We start from the raw sequence: 21,696 nt of genomic DNA, 5'->3' as shown, positions 1-21,696 counted from the left end.
TGAAGGCATGGCCAATACTGGCGCTGAAATAAGAGCTTGCTTCAAAGTATCAAAGCTCTTCTGGCACTCCTCGCTCCACACGTACTTAGCATTTTTCTTTGTCAACGACATGAGTGGAACTGCGATAGAGGAGAATCCCTGAATAAACTTTCGATAGTATCCTGCTAACCCAAGGAAACTACGGATCTCTGATGAATTTTGCGGCACAACCCAATCTCTGACTGCTGCAACTTTTGCTGGGTCTACCTCAATACCACTGCTAGAAGCAACGTGGCCTAAGAACGCCACCTTCTCTAACCAGAACTCGCACTTGCTAAACTTCGCGAATAACTTGTGCTTTTGTAGGGTCTGCAATACTGTGGTCAGATGTCTGCTGTGATCCTCTTCATTCTTTGAGTAGATGAGAATATAGTCTATGAATACTATCACAAACTGATCAAGCAAGATACGGCTGAAATACGCGATTCATGAGATCCATGAAGATCGCTGGCGCATTCGTCAAACCGAACGACCTCACAAGGAACTCGAAGTGACCATAACGAGTCCTAAAAGCAGTCTTGAGAACATCGTCATCTCTCACCTACAACTGATGATAGCCGGAACGCAAATCTATCTTGGAGAATACTGAGGCTCCTTGCAACTAATCAAATAAATCTTCAATCCTAGGGAGTGGGTACTTGTTCTTCACTGTAACTCTGTTCAACTCCCGATATCAATGAAAAGCCTCATCGACCCATCCTTCTTCTTCACAAATAAGACTGGCGCGCCCCATGGAGAAAAACTCGGACGAATGAACTCCTTGTCAAGAAGTTCCTGAATCTGCTTCTTGATTTCTGCCATCTCTGTCGGTGCTAATCGATACGGTTCCTTTGAGATCGGCGCGGTACCCGGCATAAGCTCAATAGAAAATTCCACCTCTCGCGCAGGTGGTAAACCGGTGACGTCGTCAAGAAAAAAGTCTAGAAAGTCCTTGACGATAGGAACATCGGATGCTGACTGTTTGGGCGTCTTGGGAACGGATACAAGTGTAGCTAAAAATGCTTGGCACCCTCTATTAATGAGCTTCCTAGCCTGGACACAGGATATCATGCGCGGTAAATTAAAATACATGTTTGGTTCGAAAAAGAATTGCTCCATTCCAGGTGGTCGGACTAGAACAGATCTCCGCTAGAAAGTCAATTAGAACTCTGTTCCTCATTAGCCAATCCATACCCAGAATGATATCAAACTCTGGCATCGGCAACACGATAAGATCCGCATAAACAAGATTACCATGAAGTTCGAGGTATATGTCTCAGATCACATTAGTCACCGTCATCTCCTCTCCGGAAGGGCGAACTACGGAATATGCTATATCTAGCCCAATGGTCTTGATATTGAGGAAATTTGAAAAAACCTCAGAAATGAATGAATGAGTAGCCCCCCGAATCTATCAAGGCATTCGTAGCGGAACCGGCTATAAAAATTCTCCCTGAAAGATTGGAATATCATGCTAAACCCAATAGTTTTACAAGAACTTCACAAATTCTAATTTCAAAATCTTAACCCAAAACACTAAATTTCAAATACAATTTAAAGATTTAAGGTACCTGTCAAGAGCATCGTCTCCGGGTTAGTCTCCACGGCATGAAGAGCTAAAACTCTGCCTTGGGTAGGCAGATCCTTCTGAGGACAATTCTTCAAAATGTGGTCAGTATTACCACACTTGTAACACTTTCCCGAACCATACATACAATTCTCTGCATGACAGCGTGAGCACCTGGCACAGACTGGATACTCCAATGTCCTCGGGACTGCCCGTCCCTGCTGCTGCTGCCCTCGTGTTCTTGGGTTGGCCATGGAATTGCCTCTTATTCTGGTGCTGCTGCGGTGGAGGGCGGTGCGGTGCCTGAAATGGTCGCTTACCATTGCGATCCCTCTCAATGTCCTGCTGGTCCTGCTCTGCAGTTAGAGCTCTGGAAACTGCGACATCATAGGTAGTAGGGCCAGCCACCCTAACATCATGGCGTAAGATCGGCCGTAGACCATTCAGAAACTGCCTCATCTTGGATCCCGCATCATTTGCAATCAGGGTACAAAATGACAACCCCTCTCGAACTTACGGACGAACTCCTGTAACAGTCATGTCTCCCATGCCTCAGGGTCATGAACTCCATGGTCAACCTGGAACGCACTTCCTCAGTAAAATATTTAGAGTAGAATACCTCAGTTAAGCGCTCCCAGCTCAAAGTAGTCAAATCCAAAGCCACTGATGCTCCTTCCCACCATAGGCGAGCGTTTCCTCCGAACAGATAGGTCGCACATCGAACCCTATCTCCATCTTCAAGCCCCATGAACTCAAGGATAACCTCGAGGGACTTAATCCAGTCCTCGGCAGCTATGGGATCTGTCAACCCTGTGAACTCCTTCGGTCTAATCTTCACGAACCGCTGATAAACTGCCTCTGGTCCCGCCGGTCTGGCTACAGCAGCTTGGTTCCCCGCGAACTGTGCGAAGAACTGAGTCATCCCCGCTAACATCTGGGCGTTCATGTCCGGTGGGAGGGGTGGTGGTGTGTTCCTCTCCTGTCTCTGATCCTCACCGTCCTCATGACGGCGCCCACCCGCACCCCTCGGGCATCCAACAAGGCGTCTAGGAGGCATACTGTTCCATACATAGCCCATACTTAACCAACATGCATAATTCCATAATTTATTTTTAAATCTAAGTAATTACTGAATAATTAAAATTTGAACGTAGAATATTTCATGAAATCATGCTGTTAAAATAATTCATACTTTAAGTAAAATGCTGAAATGTAAAACTTACAGACCGAAGACGTGCCTTCATGAGCTTCTCGAGATCAGTAGTAGTACAACCCTTTACAAGAACATTGGCTCTGATACCAACTGTAAAGGCCCGTATTTCGTATTCATAATTTTGCGGAATTATTAAAATTTTTCTAAATAAATAAATAACTTGCCTCATTTATAAAATAAACATGTAAATAATTTAAACTTTAAAAATAACAGCGGAAGTCAACGTAATATTTCAAACAACAATTTAAAAATAATCCAACATATTAAAATCGAGTTTGAAAGATAACAGGTGCATAAACTAAAACATGAGGTCCTCGGGTTTACTACTGTTGTCCCAAGATCGCTCACTGGTCTCCGCCCGCGGTCTCGGCCTCATCAATATCTACAACAATCAAGTCTAGTGAGTCTAAAGACTCAACATGTATATATCGTGAATAACAAATAAATATATCGTAAAATCGCATGCAACTTAAAAATATCATATCATAAAGCGTGCGGTGATAAACGTATCATGAATAATTATAACTACGTGCATATCTGAAAATCATACGTAAAATCTTTGCTCAATAGAGCTCTGTCATATCATATCATAATTTTCTGGTAGAGATAATGTTTCGAAGCTAGTGGCCCATAACATAACGTAAGCGCCTGATCAGACTAAACCACAGTATACTGGACGGTAGAGATTACCACAGCCCTTGGACTGGATATCTGTAACCATACATAATCGTAAACCGGTCGTAAGTCACCGGGTGGAGAGGTCCTCGGTTGCGCCTACCGACTTCCAAACCCATAAGCATAAGGTGGCCACGAGACATATATAATATATATCTCAAAAATAAACATTTTATATTTTTATGCACGTAATATAATTATAAAATTATTTTTACGGGATGAATTGGATCGCTCCCAGGCTTGCTGCGACTTAATTCTAATATGTGACACATGCAAATAATCTTATCCTGAATTAAACATGACAATAGAACCAAAAACGAGACGAGTAGGACCAACCACTTGATTTTCAATCATGGTATTGTATCAACCCGAATCAACATTAAACAGACGTTTAACCATGATTAAAAATACCCCAAACATACTGAAAAATATGCATAAGAACTGCAAAACACGAAAATAGGTGAAAGGAATCCAAAAACATAAAACACTCTTTCGAGAGTCATTTTGGCACCTTTCACCGTAAATTCTCGTATGACCTATAAACTCGACCAAATCATGAACGGCCAAAAACATGACCTTTCTAACTCATTAAGATACTGTCTAGTCCAAGGCCATGGGCTAAAAGCCAAGAAAGAACTCAAACAAGCACCAAAACCGAAGCTCAAAGCTGCTGGAAAAGTGCAGCAGTAGCAGTTTACTTGTTTGTGGTGAAAATCCTGAAAGAAATGACTATGGGCTTAAAACCACTGCCCAAGGACTCTTACCAACATCCTAAGGCATGGCTTGGACCATGGATAAGGGCTAAGAGCCAGACACAAACCGAGCTAACACCTAGGACAATCACAGCTCAAAACCGAGAGAGCCAATTTCTGTATAGTGTGATGTATTGCATTGTTTTGTTGTCTTGTATCATTCCAATGGCCATTTGAGCGACCATGACTCGATTTAGACATGATGGAGATTTGTATGAACCATGGCCACAGGCTAGGAGCCAACCACAATTCATCCAACACACAAAAACCGAAATCACACTCACACAGAATATGAAAAGGGAAAAACCGAATGACTCTTGCATTGTTGATGTAAAAATCTGATGGCTCCTTGAACCAAGCTTGTAAATACCGATTTGGTCTACACCCTAGACATGTTAAGGGAGGGTTCTAACCATGGCTACAGTCCCTAGGACAGCCAAGGTTCGAACACTCCACTTAAACAACTCAATGGCAGAAACCGTGTCTCATTCTGCACTCAAATAAAAAGTTGCAGTCATTCATGCATTTGTGTGTGTATGGATGGAAACCAATGACCCAATAACTTACTAAGACACTCTAAATCACGCCTAGAAGCAGCCCTGTGTGCCTGGACCGAAGCAACCGACCTAGATTCATCAAAACAACTCACCCTGTAAGGCAGAACACCAAGGGCCGAGAAGGCTGTGTTAAATTTTCAGAATGTTTGCTGTCAAATTTCGAATTGCTGCTTATATCATGAATATATAATGGTTTCAAATATCTAATATGACTTGATTGAAGAGCAAATAAATAATATATACATGCCTGGAATTTGTTTTGAAGAAAACAAATCAAAACGACTAATACGAGCGGTGGAACAGAGTTGAGTTTTCTTCCTTGTGTTACTGCTGCTGTGCACGATTCCTAGCTGCTGTTTTGCTGATGTATTTTGAAGGTAAGGGGGTATAGGAAGTGTAGATGATGAAGGTGAATGATAAATGAGATGTTAAAGGTGCTATAATATGCATTTTAATTGTTTAAGATTCTAAACCTTCAATATATTTATTTTAATGCATTAACAAATTAATTTAGTTTAGCATCTTGCTTAGAACTTTTGCATGGCATTCACGACCTCAATTTAAATGTTTAAATGTTGTCTTTAATTTCTTGAATATATTTACCCTATATTAGTTCATCCCCATTTGTTTACACATTTTACTTAAACTTTAAATAAATATTGAACCTAATAGAATTTATTTACTAATTTGACTCCCATTAATTTAATAAATCCTAAAACATTCTTTTTCTTCAAATTAAATTATTTCTTGACTTAAATTAAATTTAGGAATATTTGTCATATTATTAATCTTATCTCAAATCTCCAAACTCCGGTCCGACCTCGCGTATTTATCCTGAAAAATGAAACTAAACATCTACTTTTTAAAATAAATAAAACACCTCATTTTTTCAAAAAAATTCATTTTTAATTTAAATAATATAAATTATGCATGGCTAATACGTAATTTGATTTTCGGGTTCTACAAACACGGTCAACATGCAGGAAGACAGATTCTTCATATCGAGAGCTAGGGGCTAGAAAAAAACGGTTAAAAGATCTAGAGAAAATATACACGGATATGTCTATGCAGAAAGAGTTACATGTATCAATATTTCAGAGAGTACGTTATACGCTTCATTGTTTCCTTATTTTGTTGTAGGGTAATCATTTTAATGCATCATTGGTGCAGAAAAGGGGTAAGAAACGCAAACTGCGTGAAGATGAAATGGTTAGTCCCACTTCAAGACCCGTGTATAAATGGCGACAGGGAAGGGAACGTTGAATAGAATACTTATATAACGAAGATTTCATGAATGAGAACCTGAGGAGGGGACGTGCAACAATATCCTGTAGTCATCTGGGAAGCACAATTTTCGTAACTGTGTGGAAACTGTGTGATTTTTAATCGGAACAACCGTAAACGTTGAAACATAATTTTTCTGTGACTGATGTTGGAAACAAAAGTATACTTCAATGTTTTCATAACCGGATCACCTTCATAACCGGACCGGTGATCGAATCGAAAAACACATGTTGAATTTATGGTGTGACTGAAAATTGTTATATTATATAAAACAATAATATAATATTATAAATAATGAAAAAGATATAGTTACCGATATAGTGATATTTCATGCTTTTAAGTTCCAAAAATACTCTGCCATTAGAGCAGTCAGATCCATCAAATTTCACTGCGAAGAACTACAATAATGTGTGTAAAGTTTATAGCTTATATTTTCATTGTCAAAATTCTTTTCCATAAAAATATAATAGAAAAAAGTGGGAAAATAGTGTTGTTTTGAATGTTTATATATATATATATATATATATATATATATATATTTAGAAAACTAACATTTAAAAATATGTTCTATGTAACGACCCATTACAGGCCCAGTGGACCGCCCATACGGCCCACTGCCCCAATCGACCCAAGGCTATCCCGATCTTGTGACTTGGCCCGTAGGCCCAGTGGGCTTGCCCACCCTGTGGTGTCACTCACGGGCTTTCCATAGGCGTCGTATGGGTTACTCATAGAACTCTTAAGCCCATGAACTTAAGTTTGTGCCTCCCCAGGATCGAACCTAAGATCACATGGATATATAGATACTTAGCACAATCCTGGTACCAATTGAGCTACTAGCTCAATAAAAATTCATTTTTAATTTATAAAAATTCATTTTTAATTTAAATAATAGCAATTATGCATGGCTTATACGTAATCTGATTTTTCGGGTTCTACAATAACATACCATGTAAAATTAGTAGGAAAATTGGTCAACCCTTTTAAAACAAATTCAATTGTGGAGTAAACCCATTCACGTCACTCCTAAATGGCTTCTATAGTGTATTCATTTTCCACCTTTAAGTCACCAATTATGATTAATTCAAATACCATATAACACCCCATTTCTTCTCAACTAAATTCCCAATCAGATCAACGAGTAAAGCATGAAAAATAAGAAATAAAAACCAACGGCAGCAAGGGGAATAAGGAACAATTCAAAACCATTCAAATCCTTCACTTGTAACTCCCATTTTAATGTATGCTATGGCACCTTTAACACTACTTGTAACATTCATTTTCCTTACCTACATATCCTACAACCATATGCTCGAATATATCAGAAGTAAGCGTGAATTAACAACAACAATGAGAGAATCAGAACAGCTACAGCAAGGTGGAAGAAACATAATGCAAATTCTCACTTGTAACTCTCAACTAAAGGCACTTCAATACCCATTTAACACCTCCTATAATACTCATCTCTATTGTATAGCAAACACACACCATTACCTTCGAAATATATCAGCAACAGCAGCTTAGAATCGTGACAGAACAGCAGCAGAAAAGTAGGAAAGAAAAGAAGATCCAACTCCGACTCCGTTGCGTCGTATTCGTCGTATTGATTTGTTTTTGTCAAAACAAATTCCAGGCATGTATATATTGTTTCTTTGCTCTACAATCAAGTCCTATAGATATTTTAAATCATTATATATATGCATGATTCAAGCAACAACTCGAAATTACAGCAACAGCTCAAGAAATCTGTACAGAATTTTCAACTCCTTCATTTTCAACTTCACGGGTTTGGTGGTTTTTGTTGCTCTCAAGATGTGGTTCGTTTCCAGGCTCACATGGCTGCTTCCAGGAATGTTTTAGAGTGTGTTAGGGTGTTGTTAGCTGTTGGTTTAAGTCCATACACTCAGGAGAAAGATTTGACAGCAACATTTCAATGAGTTACAGATTTTGTGTTAAGTTCTGTCATTGAGTTGTTTGATGGGTGGGTTAGAATCATGGCTGTCCTAGGGGCTGTAGCCATGGTTAAAAACCTTCTTTATCATGTCTAGGACGTGACCAAATCATCTTTTCAAAGCTTGTGTCATAGGTCCCTCAGATTTTTACAGAAACAGGACAAGTACCCTTCGGCTTCAAAATCTGATTTTTCTGTGGGAGTATAATTTCGGTTGTGGGGTGTGTTTTGGATTGTGGTTGGCTTTTAGCCTGTAGCCATGGTCCAAGCCATGCCTTAGGATGTTGTTAAGAGTCTGGGGTCGATGGTTCAAGCCAAAAGTTAAAATTTTTCAGAGTTTCAACCCAAATAAGCAACATAGCCGCTGATGTAATATTTCTGCTTTTTGTCAGTAACTTGGGTCACGGTTTTTGGTGTTGGTTGAGTTCTTGTTTCGCTTTTAGCCCATGGCCTTGGACTGGACAATACCTCAATGAGTTAGGAAGGTCATGTTTTTGGCCGTTCGTGATTTGGTCGAGTTTAGAGGTCGTACGAGAATTTACGGTGAAAGGTGCCAAAATGACTCTCGAAAGAGTGTTTTATGTTTTTGGATTCCTTTCACCTATTTTCGGGTTCTACAACTCTCCCTCCCTTAAAAGAAATTCCGTCCCCGAAATTCGCTTATCCTTGATAAACAAAAAGTTTAGACTCTTAATTCTAGAATCTTAATAATCCACGCTTCCGATCCGCTACTCTGATAAGATTAATACTAAGTTGTCCTCACGTTTCCTAAATAAATTTGTCTACCAAAATCCTCGTTTGTGAATCGCAACTTAAAACAACTTATGGTAACGTAGTTCTATTCAACTATAGCCCCGAGTTTTGACTTATCCCGCAATTCCTCATATTAGAGGTGGATGTCTAAATTTAACGCACCTTACTTTCCTTATAATATACCCAAGATGTTCATTGACCTATTATATTCCAATATTGAAATCTTAACAGCATCCCTTCTTAACTTTATTGAATTCAAGATATGTTAAAGCTTCAAGTCCAAGTATTGGCATTCATGCAGTTCGACTTAGGAGGTCTTAGTAAAACACTTAAAAGTTTAAACCTTATCTCAATCACATCATAATATTAGACTAAGATCCTTGAATCGAATCTTTATCTTACTGCTCCAAACTTACAAATCCTAACTATTTAGAAGTGCATCCCAATATAACATTGTTGCAAATCTTAAGTTCGAGTGGTCTTAATCCATAAAACCCAAAATATACGATACCGATCTTCCACCTAAATAATAAAATTATTCTAGCACAAATTACATGCTTAAACTATTTCCTTTTTAATTAGAATAAAGTTGAGACCTAAGACCCTGGGACTCTCCTTATTGAAGCGAACGTCGCATCCTTACGTATCCCAAATGCTTAATTAATACTAGCGTATAAAACTTAATAAACTAGCCCATGGTAGCATTAGACTAACTCTAATAAATCAATTTCATTTATAATTCATAGAATTATAGAATCCCCATATCAAGCTTTTAGATTCCTTACTTGATAAAAATCTTAATATTCATCAATTGATAACTTATATTGAACACAACTAATTTCCTTTTATTTTTATTTCACTCAAAATTTTCGTATGGACAAATATCCCATAAATTATAAATTAAAACTTACCTAATCCAAATAGCTTTGAATAAAATAATTCCAATACGCATATCCGTTTAGTCCCAAGTTTGTTAATGACTTCTAAAATCTCTCAAGACAAAGTGTCTACCTCACCTTTTACGTGCGTCTACCAATTATACTAACCATCATCGTACCCAACTTTCCTAAAAATTTTAAATTCTCACAAGGTATAATCTTAAATGTTAAGATCATGACTAAAACTTGTGACACATATATCAAACTTATGTTCCCAAAAATTTACTAACTCAATGTTTATCCTTATAACTTAACTAACCGATCAAATTTAACTTAAGTCGTCATCACTTTAAATTCTTAATTTGCCACCACATGATTTCACTAACGCTTAAATTTTCATGCCTAAGATTGATTCATCCTACAATGTCCTTGGTTACCATTAATTATAACATTATAATCCAAATGTCTAAATATTCTATATTTCCTTCGAGCCTAAATAACCGAAAATTCCTACCATTTAAACCGTTCAATTCTCACTTACTACTAGATAAGTTCTCAAATTTCCTAAGATTTTAAAATTAATTCTTACTTTCCTTGAATATCATCCAATTTTTCACTAAATATCGAAAATTCCACAATTACCCATGAGTCCTCAGTATTCTCAATTTCATTTTATAGATTTCCCGTATCATAAGCTTCAATAGTCTTAGTTTTATTATACCCAAAATTAATTCCCATAACACGTCTTACATTTCTATAAATACTTAAATTCCCAAGTGTTCCTCAAAAGTTCGCATTTAATCCTTAAAATTTTGAAAATTGCAACCTGACCCTTACAGTTCTCCCAATTTACATTTTTGCCCTACAACTCTTCGAATTTTGCATTTTAGGTCCCCATAAAATTTTCGATTTAACCCCATTAACCTTAAAATTCTCGAACTAAAAATTAAATCCCAAAATAAATTTCGATAAATTCTAAGATAGTCCCATAGAATTTGCACTTAAGTCCTCAATTACAGGTTGTTACTATTAGGTCCTTAAATTCTCAATTCATGCAATTCAATCCTTATAACTAATCTTACATTTCCATCAATACTTAAAATCCCAAATTATACTTCTAAAGGTCGTCATAGATTTCGGATCATTATTCCTTAAACAAAATTTTCAAAACTTAACTCAACTAGTAACCACGAATCATCCTCAGTATTTTTTAAAAAACATCTACTTCCCAAAAGCTTCAGAATTTTCATAACTAACTTATGACTCAAAGAGTAGAACATCAGTACTTATTAACCAAAAATCAATATGCTCAAATCGTTATCAACATTTCATAACACCCAAGAATACGTCTAGGAGGTATAATGTTCCATAAATATAACCCATACGTAACCAACATGCATAATTCCACTATTTTCTTTCAATTTAAATAAATATTGCAGAATCATAATCTTGACATAAAATATTTCATGTAATCATGCTGTAAAAATATTTCATGCTTTAAACGAAATGCGTAATCGTAAAACTTACAGACTGAAGACGTGACTTCGTGAGCTTCTCGTGATCAGTAGTAGTACAACCCATTACAAGATCATAGGCTCTGATACCAACTGTAAAAGCCCGTATTTCGTATTCACAATTTTGCGAAATTATTAAAATAAACCAAACACTTCATATATTTATAAAAATTCATTTTTAAGTTAAATAGTAGAAATTATGCATGGCTTTTACGTAATCTGATTTTTCGGGTTCTACATTCTATTTAGATATATGTGTAATAAAAGAGTTACTTTGGAGAGAGTTCAAACAAGTTTTATGGTTTATGCATAAGTTTTTAGGTTTGCTACCTTTTGCTATGACAAGCGAGCAAACTTGGACTGCCACACATCGATTAGGTATTTAAAAAATTCACTGGTGAACCCAAGTTGGTGATTTATTGTTAAATTTTATCGTGAATTATTTAGTTCTGGCCATATTGATAAGTTGTTTTTGATACTGGGTGAGAAAATTGAAGATAAAGCATTTCTAGATTTGATAAAAAGGTTGTTTGAATGTAAGATTGGAAACATTGAATTGGGTGGGGTTTGTTTAGGCAGGGGTCTGCCTCAAGAATCTGCCTTGAGTTCGATGTTGATCAATGTTTACTTTAATGGGTTTGATAAGGAAGTTCAAGAATTACTATTAAACTCGAATAAAGAGATTCCTAAGTTCGTGGAAAATGATCTTGTATCGGCTGAAATAGATTCAGACCATGTTTTTTTTATAAGCCATTGAAGATTTATGATGTCCGATTATTGGATGAGATATTGATTGTTACTTCAGGAACAAAGACTGATGGCTTTAGAATTGAAGAATAGAGTAGTGAAGTTATTAGAACGTGATTTGGATTTGAGAGTGGATAAACTTACAACTGTCATTCATAGCGCGGTTCACTACAAAAAACAGAAGGCGTAGCGACGGTTTTAATAAAATCGTCGCTATTATAGCGACGGTTTTTCCTAAACCGTCGCTATATAGCGAAGGTTTTTATTAAAATCGTCGCCTATTAAATTTAGCGAGAATTTACTAACACCCGTCGCTAAGCGACGATTTTATTAAAACCGTCGCTATAATAGCGACGGTTTTTCATCAACCGTCGCTAATATTGCGACAATTCCACAAACCGTCGCCCATGTGCGTCGGTCTTGTATTCTACCGTCGCTATGTTAGCGACTGTTTTCAATCAGCCGTCGCTTAATTTTAAAGACGACGGGTTTTATCAAAACAGTCGCTATAGAGCAACAGTTTACATAAACCGTCGCTTAATTTGATAAGCAACGGTTTTCAGAAAACCGTCGCTATATAGCGACGGTTCAAGCTAAATATAGCGACGAATTTTACGAAATCGTCGCTAAATATAGCGACGGGGTTTTCAAACCGTCGCTAATATTAACGACGGTTTTGTATAAACCATCGCTTAATATTAAATACGGTTTCTTAAAATTGTCGCAAAAATAGCGATGGTCTTCTTCCAAAGAACCGTCTATAGCGACGGGAGTTGAAAAACAGTCGGTTCTAGAATACGACGTAGCCTCCGGTGACGGTACGCGAAACCGTCGTTAAAACCGTCGCCTTACCCTTTTCATTATCTAAATAATAATTCCAATCTATAACAAAAGAATCATTAATATTTTCAATATCAATCTTCATAGTTTAATCTAGAAATTAATGAAACTCTAATCAAATAATTGCATGCACAATGATATTAGTATTATTAAACATTAAGAGACCTGAAGTAATTAAATTTAATGTCATTATCTAATGTTTATGTAACAAAAATCAGCTCAAACAAATGATAAAATATTTTATTTTATTTAATAAAAAATATCGCCGAAGCCTATTTTTATAAAATTTGTCGTTCGTTTATAATTATCATATGCTAATAAATATTTCTTTATGTTTATAAACCAAATTAATCTTTTAAAATATGATATCATCTCTAAAAATTTCTTAAATTTGAAATAATAAAATATTATCATATTTAAGTAATTATTCTAGTTAATTATAAGAAAATCATATAAAAATTATTTCTAAATTTTTTAATATAATATCAAGATTTTGTTTTTTTATTTATGTGATATCATAATTTTGTGTGTTGTGTGTGAATTTGTATACTCAATCAGGAGTAGGTCTCTTGTGAGACGGTCTCACGAATCTTTATCTGTGAGACGGGTCAACCCTACCGATATTAACAATAAAAAATAATACTCTTAGCATAAGAAGTAATATTTTTCATTGAAGATCCAAATAAGAGATCCATCTCACAAAATACGATTCGTGATATCGTCTCACATAAGTTTTTGCACTCAATCCGGAAGCCAATTTGCATGATTGAATTTTAGTTAATTTAGAATAATTTTTTTGCCACAATATAAAATACTTTTCATCAAATCAAGATTCTCTGCATTGGTGTCTCCTTTAAACCCTAAGCCTTCACCGCTTTCCACAGGCGAGTCTTCTGTGCTTAATATTTATTTTGAATTTGGTGTAAATACGAAAAAAATCCGTTGTTTTTTCCTGTACCGATAATCTTCGCTGTTTCACGGTTAAATTATTTCAACTCAAGATTTTTGTTAGCCCTTTATGTTTTCAGTAGTGGTTTTTGCCTTTCTGAAGTGCGTAAATTGATTTTAAAGTTCTGTGAATTTTTTTTTGCTAGCATAAAGATGTCGTGTTTAAGGAATGCTATTCCAAGAAAAGCTCACAAGCAGCGCGCTCAGCCGTAAGTGTGATTATTTTTTGGGGCCATTAATTTCTTTATTGCCCGTTTTGAAATATTTTGACGTATATTTCTGGTTCACTCAATTGATGATTTGTTGTGTGTACCAGGCATTTGAGAAAGAAATTTGGGCTGCTCGAAACACATAAAGATTATTTCATTCGTGCACGAGCCTATCACCAGAAAGAGCAGACTTTACTGTTAATTTCTACTACCCTGCGTCTTGTTGGTTTTGGTAGCATTTTATGAACGAAATTTGGCGAATTCTTATTTTATGGTAAGTCGCTTCTACGTGTTTATAAAAGAAACTTAAGGAAAAAGCAGCATTGAGGAACCCAGATATAACGGCCTAGAAATCATTACTTGAAAATTTGCGGAAAAATTAAAATTTTTCTTTTTAAAATAATCAAAATTGCCTCATTCACAAAGTCAACTGATAAATAAAATTTAAATGTTCAAAATAGCAGCAGAAGAAATTATTACTCGCCAAAATAACCAGTTAAAGTATTCAACAACTGATAAATTTTTGAGCATAAAAAAAATGGCAAGTGCTGTAAATGAGGTCCTCGGGTGCCACTACTGCCGACCCAAGCTAGCTCACTGGTCCCCCGCCCTCGGCCCCGACATCATCAGTACCTACAACAATCAAGTCTAGTGAGCCTAAAGACTCAGCATGCATATATTGTAAATAACGAGTAAATAATATATTAAAATTTGCATGGGAGTAAAAATATCATGTCATGAGGCATAATGTGAAAATAACTTATCATGAGCAATTATTAAATATCATGTCATGAGGCATAATGTGAAAATAACTTATCATGAGCAATTATAATACGTGCATTACTGAACTGAAAATCGTAGTGAAAATGTTTTCTCCTTGGAGCCCTGTACTGAAATAGCATGTAAAAGTTTTCTGTTGAGATTATGGTCTACGCAAGTGGCCCCTGAACTGAACTGAACTGACTGATAACTGGAGACCGGACCGGTAACTTGCGACCGGGTTTAGTAATGTTTCTCTGATCAGACTAATGCCACAATATACTGGGTGAAACTGAACTGAAATGACCGGTAACTGGCGACCGGACCGGTAACTGGCGACCGAATTTAGTAATGCTCCCATGACCGGTAACTGGCGACCGTGTGAAGTAATAATCCCATGATAGTAAAGTGGCCACAAGCAATATCGCATAAATCTCAAAATGAATATTTTGCACGTGATATAATTAAATAATATCATTAAATATGAACAATTTCGATCTTCTTGCATTAAAATCATGTACTTGCGATATTTAAAAATATCTATATGGCTTGATTGAAGAGTGAAAGAGGATATAAACATGCCTTGGTTTGTTTTGACAGAAAACAAACGAAATAACGACGCGGCGTGGCGGAGACGGAGTGCTCTTCACTTTCTCACTTTTTCTCTCTTAATTCCTTTAAACCAAGCATGCACCATAATTATTATAATAGCGTAAAAATCGTAAACGTGATGTATGAACATTTAAAAATATCATGATTTGTGCTCAGGGCGCTGCCAGGACCAACATCTCATCCCAGGTGCAAATGACCATTTTGCCCCTAGGCGTAAAATTCCTTATAAACACCCTTGCTAGGCTCAAGACCGAACTTACCAAGACCTCCTGGACCAGCCCTAGCTGCCTTACTGACCTAGAAACCTGCCCACGCAAAGCACTAGATGAACCTCTCCAAAACAAGTTACCCGATTCCCCTTCAACTAAACCCCATTCGATCTGCTCCTGGACCGAGACAAGCTGTTCCAGCCCTTAACCCACCTCTCCTAGACCTCGATTGGACCCTCATGGACAACACCTAGTTCTGGTTCAGCCCCTTTTTCACCCGAGTCTACTCTGCCTTGCACCATACCTCTCGAAACCCTTACCACCCAAGAACACCACCTCTCGGCCCTTCATTCTGTAACAATCAGCAACAAATTTAATCTCCAAAACAACATCATGACACCATGTTCAGCCCCTTAACAACCAAAATCCGCAGCCCCTTGCACAAGATACGAAGAAAAATGAGTTGGTGAAGAGAAACGCAAAGATTTGAACAAAACCGAAGCCTTACCATGCTATGTGTTGGATCGAAATATCTATGCAAATAACACATAAATTAACAAGTATTTAGCATGTATGAAGCAGAAATGAAAGTACATGGCATGCCTGATGATTTGTGCCAAAAAGCTCGAAGGAAATGCACGCCCAAGGTGTGGGAAGAGCTTGAGTTTGGAGGAAAAGAAGGAACCGACAATTCTTTAATTTTCTGCTGCACTCACTAGAAGGACCACTGATTGGAGGGAAGTGTCGGTTGGTACACAATTAATAGGTTTAGGAATACTTAGAGTAGTAGTAAAATAATAATCAATAATACTTATGGGCCCTAAATTGGTTTAATTAAAAGCTTAAAAGAGTTTTAAGTCCAACGAGCTTAAAATTTGGCTCATTAAAACCAAACACACTCCTGAAAAATATTTCGTGTTGGAAAGTTTTTGAAAATATTAGTCGAACCCTCAAAAAGTCCCCCGATTCGATAAATTTTACGTACCGTTAAAAATTAAAATCCTGCGGGTAAAAATATCCAATAAATCCCAATTCTTGAAAAATACTTTTAAAACATCTTATATTAATTAATAAAAATTAATAATGTAATTAAAATAATTTTCTTGAAAATTTCCCGGCCTCCGCTCCTCGTTCGTGCACAAAATTAAACTTAAAAATCATAGTGCAAGAACTTTTAAAATTTCTTGAATTAAATCCTATCATGAAATAATAATGCATAAAATACATAAAAATAATAAACACAATTTAATAAAATACACATACATTTATGCTTTTAAAAAAATATAATAAAATACCAAAGAATTTAATAATTTGCATGTATGCCAACTTTTTAAAATATATTTACTAACATGCTAAATTACCCCTTCTTAAATAAGTCTTTATTAATGTATCTCAATACTCCATCTCCAGTCCAACCTCACTTATTTAACTGAAAAGATAACAATTAAACTACTGCGTAAAATAAATAAATTTATAGAAAAGAATTTAAATACTCATACAATAAAAATCATTTTAATTTAAATACTAGAATTATGCATGGCTTATACGTAGCCTAATTTACGGGTTCTACAACCCTTTCCCCCTTAAAAGAAATTTCGTCCCCGAAATTCGCTTATCCTTGATAAACAAAAAAGGTTAGACTCTCAATTCTAGAATCCTAATAATCCACGCTTCCGATGCGCTACTCTGATAAGATAAATATTAAACTGTCCTTACGTCTCCTCAATCATAAATATATTTGTCTACCAAAATCCTTGTTTGTGAATCGCAACTTAAAACAACTTATGGTGGCTTAGTTCTATTCAACTATAGCCCCGAATTTTGACTTATCTCACTATTCCTCCTTCTAGAAATGGATGTCCGAACTTATCGCACCTTACTTTTCTTATACTATACTCGTAATATTCATCGACCTATTATATTAGCATTTATGCAGTTTGACTTAAGAAATCTTTGTACCAAAATTTATTGATCGACTTCTATTCTCAGTAGAACGCTTAAAGGTTAAACCTTATTTCACCCTCATAGTAGTATTAGCCTAGAATCTTTGAACCGAATATTTATCTTACGGCAGCAAACTTACGTAACTTATTATTTACAAGAGCATCCCGGATGTGAAATTGTCGTAAATCTTAAACTTCGAATAACGTTAATCCATAAGAGCTCAATTATACAACATCGACCTATTACCTTAATAATAACACTTCTAGCAACAATTACCTGCTCAAACTATCCTCTTCCCAATTACAATATAGTTGAGGCCTAGAACTCTGGACTTCTTTATTGGAACAAGTGTCGCATTCTTATGTGTCCTTAATGCTTACTTAATTCTAGCATATAAACTTAATAAGTTAGCACATGGTAGCAATAGACTAACTTTACTAAATCAATTTCACTTATAACCCATAGAATTCTAGAATCCCCATATCAAGCTTTTAGATTTCTTACTTGATAAAAAAAAAATCTTAATAGTAATCAATTGATAACTTATATTGAACACAACTAATTCTCTTTTGTTTTTATTTCACCCAAAATTTCCGTATGAGCAAATATCCCATAAATTTGAAATTAAAATTTACCTAATCCAAATAGCTTTGAATAATTCCAATACACATATCCGTTTAGTCCCAAGTTTGTTAATGACTTCCAAAATTTCTCAAGACAAGGTGTCTACCTCACCCCTTACATGCGTCTACCAATTAAACTAACCATCATCGTACCCAACTTTCCTAAAAATTTTAAATTCTCACAAGGTATAATCTTATGTTCCCAAAAATTTACTAACTCAATGTTTATCCTTATAACTTAACTAACCGATCAAATTTACCTTAAATCGTCATCACTTTAAATTCTTGATTTGCCACAACATTATTTCACTAAAGTTTAAACTTTCACGCCTTAGATTGATTCATCTTACAATGTCCTTGGTTACCATTCATTATAACATTATAACCCAAATATCTAAATATTCTATATTTCCTTCGAGCCTAAATACCCGAAAATTCCTACCATTTAAACCGTTCAATTCTCACTTACTACTAAATAAGTTCTCAATTTTTTTTAAAAAAAAATTGTAAAAATTAATTCTTACTTTCCTCGAATATCATCAAATTTTTCCCTAAATCTCGAAAATTCCATAATTACCCATGAGTCCTCAGTATTCTCAATTTCATTTTATAGATTTCTCGTATCATAAGGTTCAATAGTCTTAAGTTTATTAAACCCAAAATTAATTCTCATAACACGTCTTACATTTCTATAAATACTTAAAATTCCAATTCCTCAAAAGTTCGCATTTAATCCTTAAAATTTTTGAAAATTGCAATCTGACCCTTACAGTTCTCCAAATTTACATTTTGGCCCTACAACTCTTCGAAATTTGCATCATTGTCCCCATAAAATTTTCCATCCCAAAATTTGGTAAATTCAAAAATAGTCCCTTAGAATTTTTTTTTTTGAACTTAGGTCCTCAAATCATTGGTTATTACAATTAGGTCCTTAAAATTCTAAACTCCTGCAATTCAATCCTCAAATCCAACTATGTAGAGCATGCATCCTAAATAAATTCTCATAATTAATCTTACATTTCCATAGATACTTAAAATCCTCAAATTGTACATTTATAATCTTACAGATTGTCGTAGTCTTCGAATCGCTATTGCTTATATGAAATCCTCAAAAATTTACTCGACTAGCAACCAAGAACCATTAATAATTTCTTAGAAATTCTACAAGTCTAAAAAGCATTCATAATTTTTAAGTTTAACTTATGACCCATAAGTAGAACATCAGTACTACTAACCCAAAAATTAATATAGTCAAATAATTTACGACCTCTCCTAATGCCCAATAGCGAAATTCTTATTTATGTCCGATGGGGGTGGAGGTGCATTTCCCTTCTGCCTCTGATTCTCACCGTCCTCATGACGGTGCTCATCATTTCTCGTGCGCTCAAGGATGCGTCTAGGAGGCATACTGTTCCATACATAACCCAAACGTAACCAACATGCATAATTCCATAATTTACTTTAAATAAACACTGAAATAATTAAAGAATCTGAATGTAAAACATTTCATGGAAGCATGCTGTCAAAATAATTCATGCTTTAAATAAAATGCTGAAATGTAAAACTTACAGACCGAAGACGTGGCTTCGTGAGCTTCTCGTGGTCAGTAGTAGTGTAACCCTTTACAAGAACATAGGCTCTGATACCAACTATAACGGCCTAGAAATCCTTACTTGAAAATTTGTGGAAAAATTAAAATTTTTAAATCAAAATTGCCTCATTCACAAAGTCGACTGATAAATCAAATTTAAATGTTCAAAATAGCAGCAGAAGAAATTATTACTCGCCAAAATAACCAGTTAAAGTATTCAACAACTGATAAAATTTTGAGCATAAAAAAAATGGCAAGTGCTGTAAATGAGGTCCTCGGGTGCCACTACTGCCGACCCAAGCTAGCTCACTGGTCCCCCGCCCTCGGCCCCGACATCATCAGTACCTACAACAATCAAGTCTATTGAGCCTAAAGACTCAGCATGCATATATTGTAAATAACGAGTAAATAATATAGTAAAATTTGCATGGGAGTAAAAATATCATGTCATGAGGCATAATGTGAAAATAACTTATCATGAGCAATTATAAAATATCATGTCATGAGGCATAATATGAAAATAACTTATCATGAGCAATTATAATACGTGCATAACTGAACTGAAAATCGTAGTGAAAATGTTTGCTCCTTGGAGCCCTGTACTGAAATAACATGTAAAAGTTTTCTGTTGAGATTATGGTCTACGCAAGTGGCCCCTGAACTGAACTGACCGGTAACTGGCGATCGGGTTTAGTAATGTTTCTCTGATCAGACTAATGCCACAGTATACTGGGTGAAACTGAACTGAACTGACCGGTAACTGGCGACCGGACCGGTAACTGGCGACCGGATTTAGTAATGCTCCCATGACCGGTAACTGGTGACCGGGTGAAGTAATAATCCCATGATAGTAAAGTGGCCACAAGCAATATCGCATAAATTTCAAAATGAATATTTTGCACGTGATATAATTAAATAACATCATTAAATATGAACAATTTCGATCTTCTTGCATGAAAATCATGTACTTGTGATATTTAAAAATATCTATATGGCTTGATTGAAGAGTGAAAGAGGATATAAACATGCCTTGGTTTTTTTTGACAAAAAACAAACGAAATAACGACGCGACGTGGCGGAGACGGAGTGCTCTTCACTTTCTCACTTTTTCTCTCTTAATTCCTTTAAACCAAGCATGCAGCAAAATTATTATAATAGCGTAAAAATCGTAAACATGATGCATGAACATTTAAAAATATCATGATTTGTGCTCAGGGCGCTGCTAGGACCAAAATCTCACCCCTGGTGCAAAATGACCATTTTGCCCCTGGAAACGCAAAAATTACCATTTTGCCCCTAGACGTAAAATTCCATGATTTTGACCTTTTCTTAATTCCATTGACTCTAACATGTCCCAAGTAATTATTTAAGCCTATAAGAATTTTCCCCTAATTTTATTTGGCTTAAATCGATGACTTTTAAATTAATCCTTAAATACAACATAATAATGCACTTTAATCACGAATTAAATCAAACCTTAGCATAAAATTCCCAAATTAAAAACTTGAACTTCTAATAATTATCTGAGCTTAAATATAATTTTGCATAATTTTACTAAACTTAAATCTAGGCGTTTCAATTAATTCTTTAATTAATGTTTCGTGCGGTGACTAAATCCCGGATTAATCCAAAACTCATTATTTTGATCCGAAGCTTACCAAACTCCTTAAAATGTCCCAAAACATTATTAAAAGCATTCCTAGATGTAAACTGGAGCCCATTTCGTAACTTAAACGAATTGTTTTCAAACTTGAATCGGGGTCCCAGTTTTAACCCGAATGGACTCGAAACTTAACCGAATTTTTCCCCAACTTTTACCACACCTAATACACTCATTTACAGCCTTAAAATCATCCAAACCAACCCTCTAAACCTTCGATCATGACTCTGGACAGTGGCTGGAAAAAATTCCGCAATCCTCATTGGAACTCCTAGGCAACTAAGCTTGAGTATATTGGTCCCAACTACCGAGCCAACAAGTGCAGCACCTTATAAACACCCTTTCTGGGCTCAAGACCGAACTCACCAAGACCTCCTGGACCAGCCCTAGCT

The 21,696-nt window shown here is 35.8% G+C and overlaps 1 protein-coding gene across 1 annotated transcript in view; it reads left to right on the top strand.

Moving 5' to 3' along the window:
• The window catches only part of LOC140842903 (probable U3 small nucleolar RNA-associated protein 11), a 153,964-nt gene that overhangs the window by 131,383 nt on the left and 885 nt on the right, over nt 1-21,696 (top strand). The window lies entirely within an intron of this gene.

Source organism: Primulina eburnea, chromosome 10 (assembly GCF_022965805.1).
Source record: "Primulina eburnea isolate SZY01 chromosome 10, ASM2296580v1, whole genome shotgun sequence".
NCBI lineage: Eukaryota > Viridiplantae > Streptophyta > Magnoliopsida > Lamiales > Gesneriaceae > Primulina > Primulina eburnea.
Note: the sequence above shows the minus strand (reverse complement) of the source record. Positions and strands in the feature narration are given on the sequence as shown.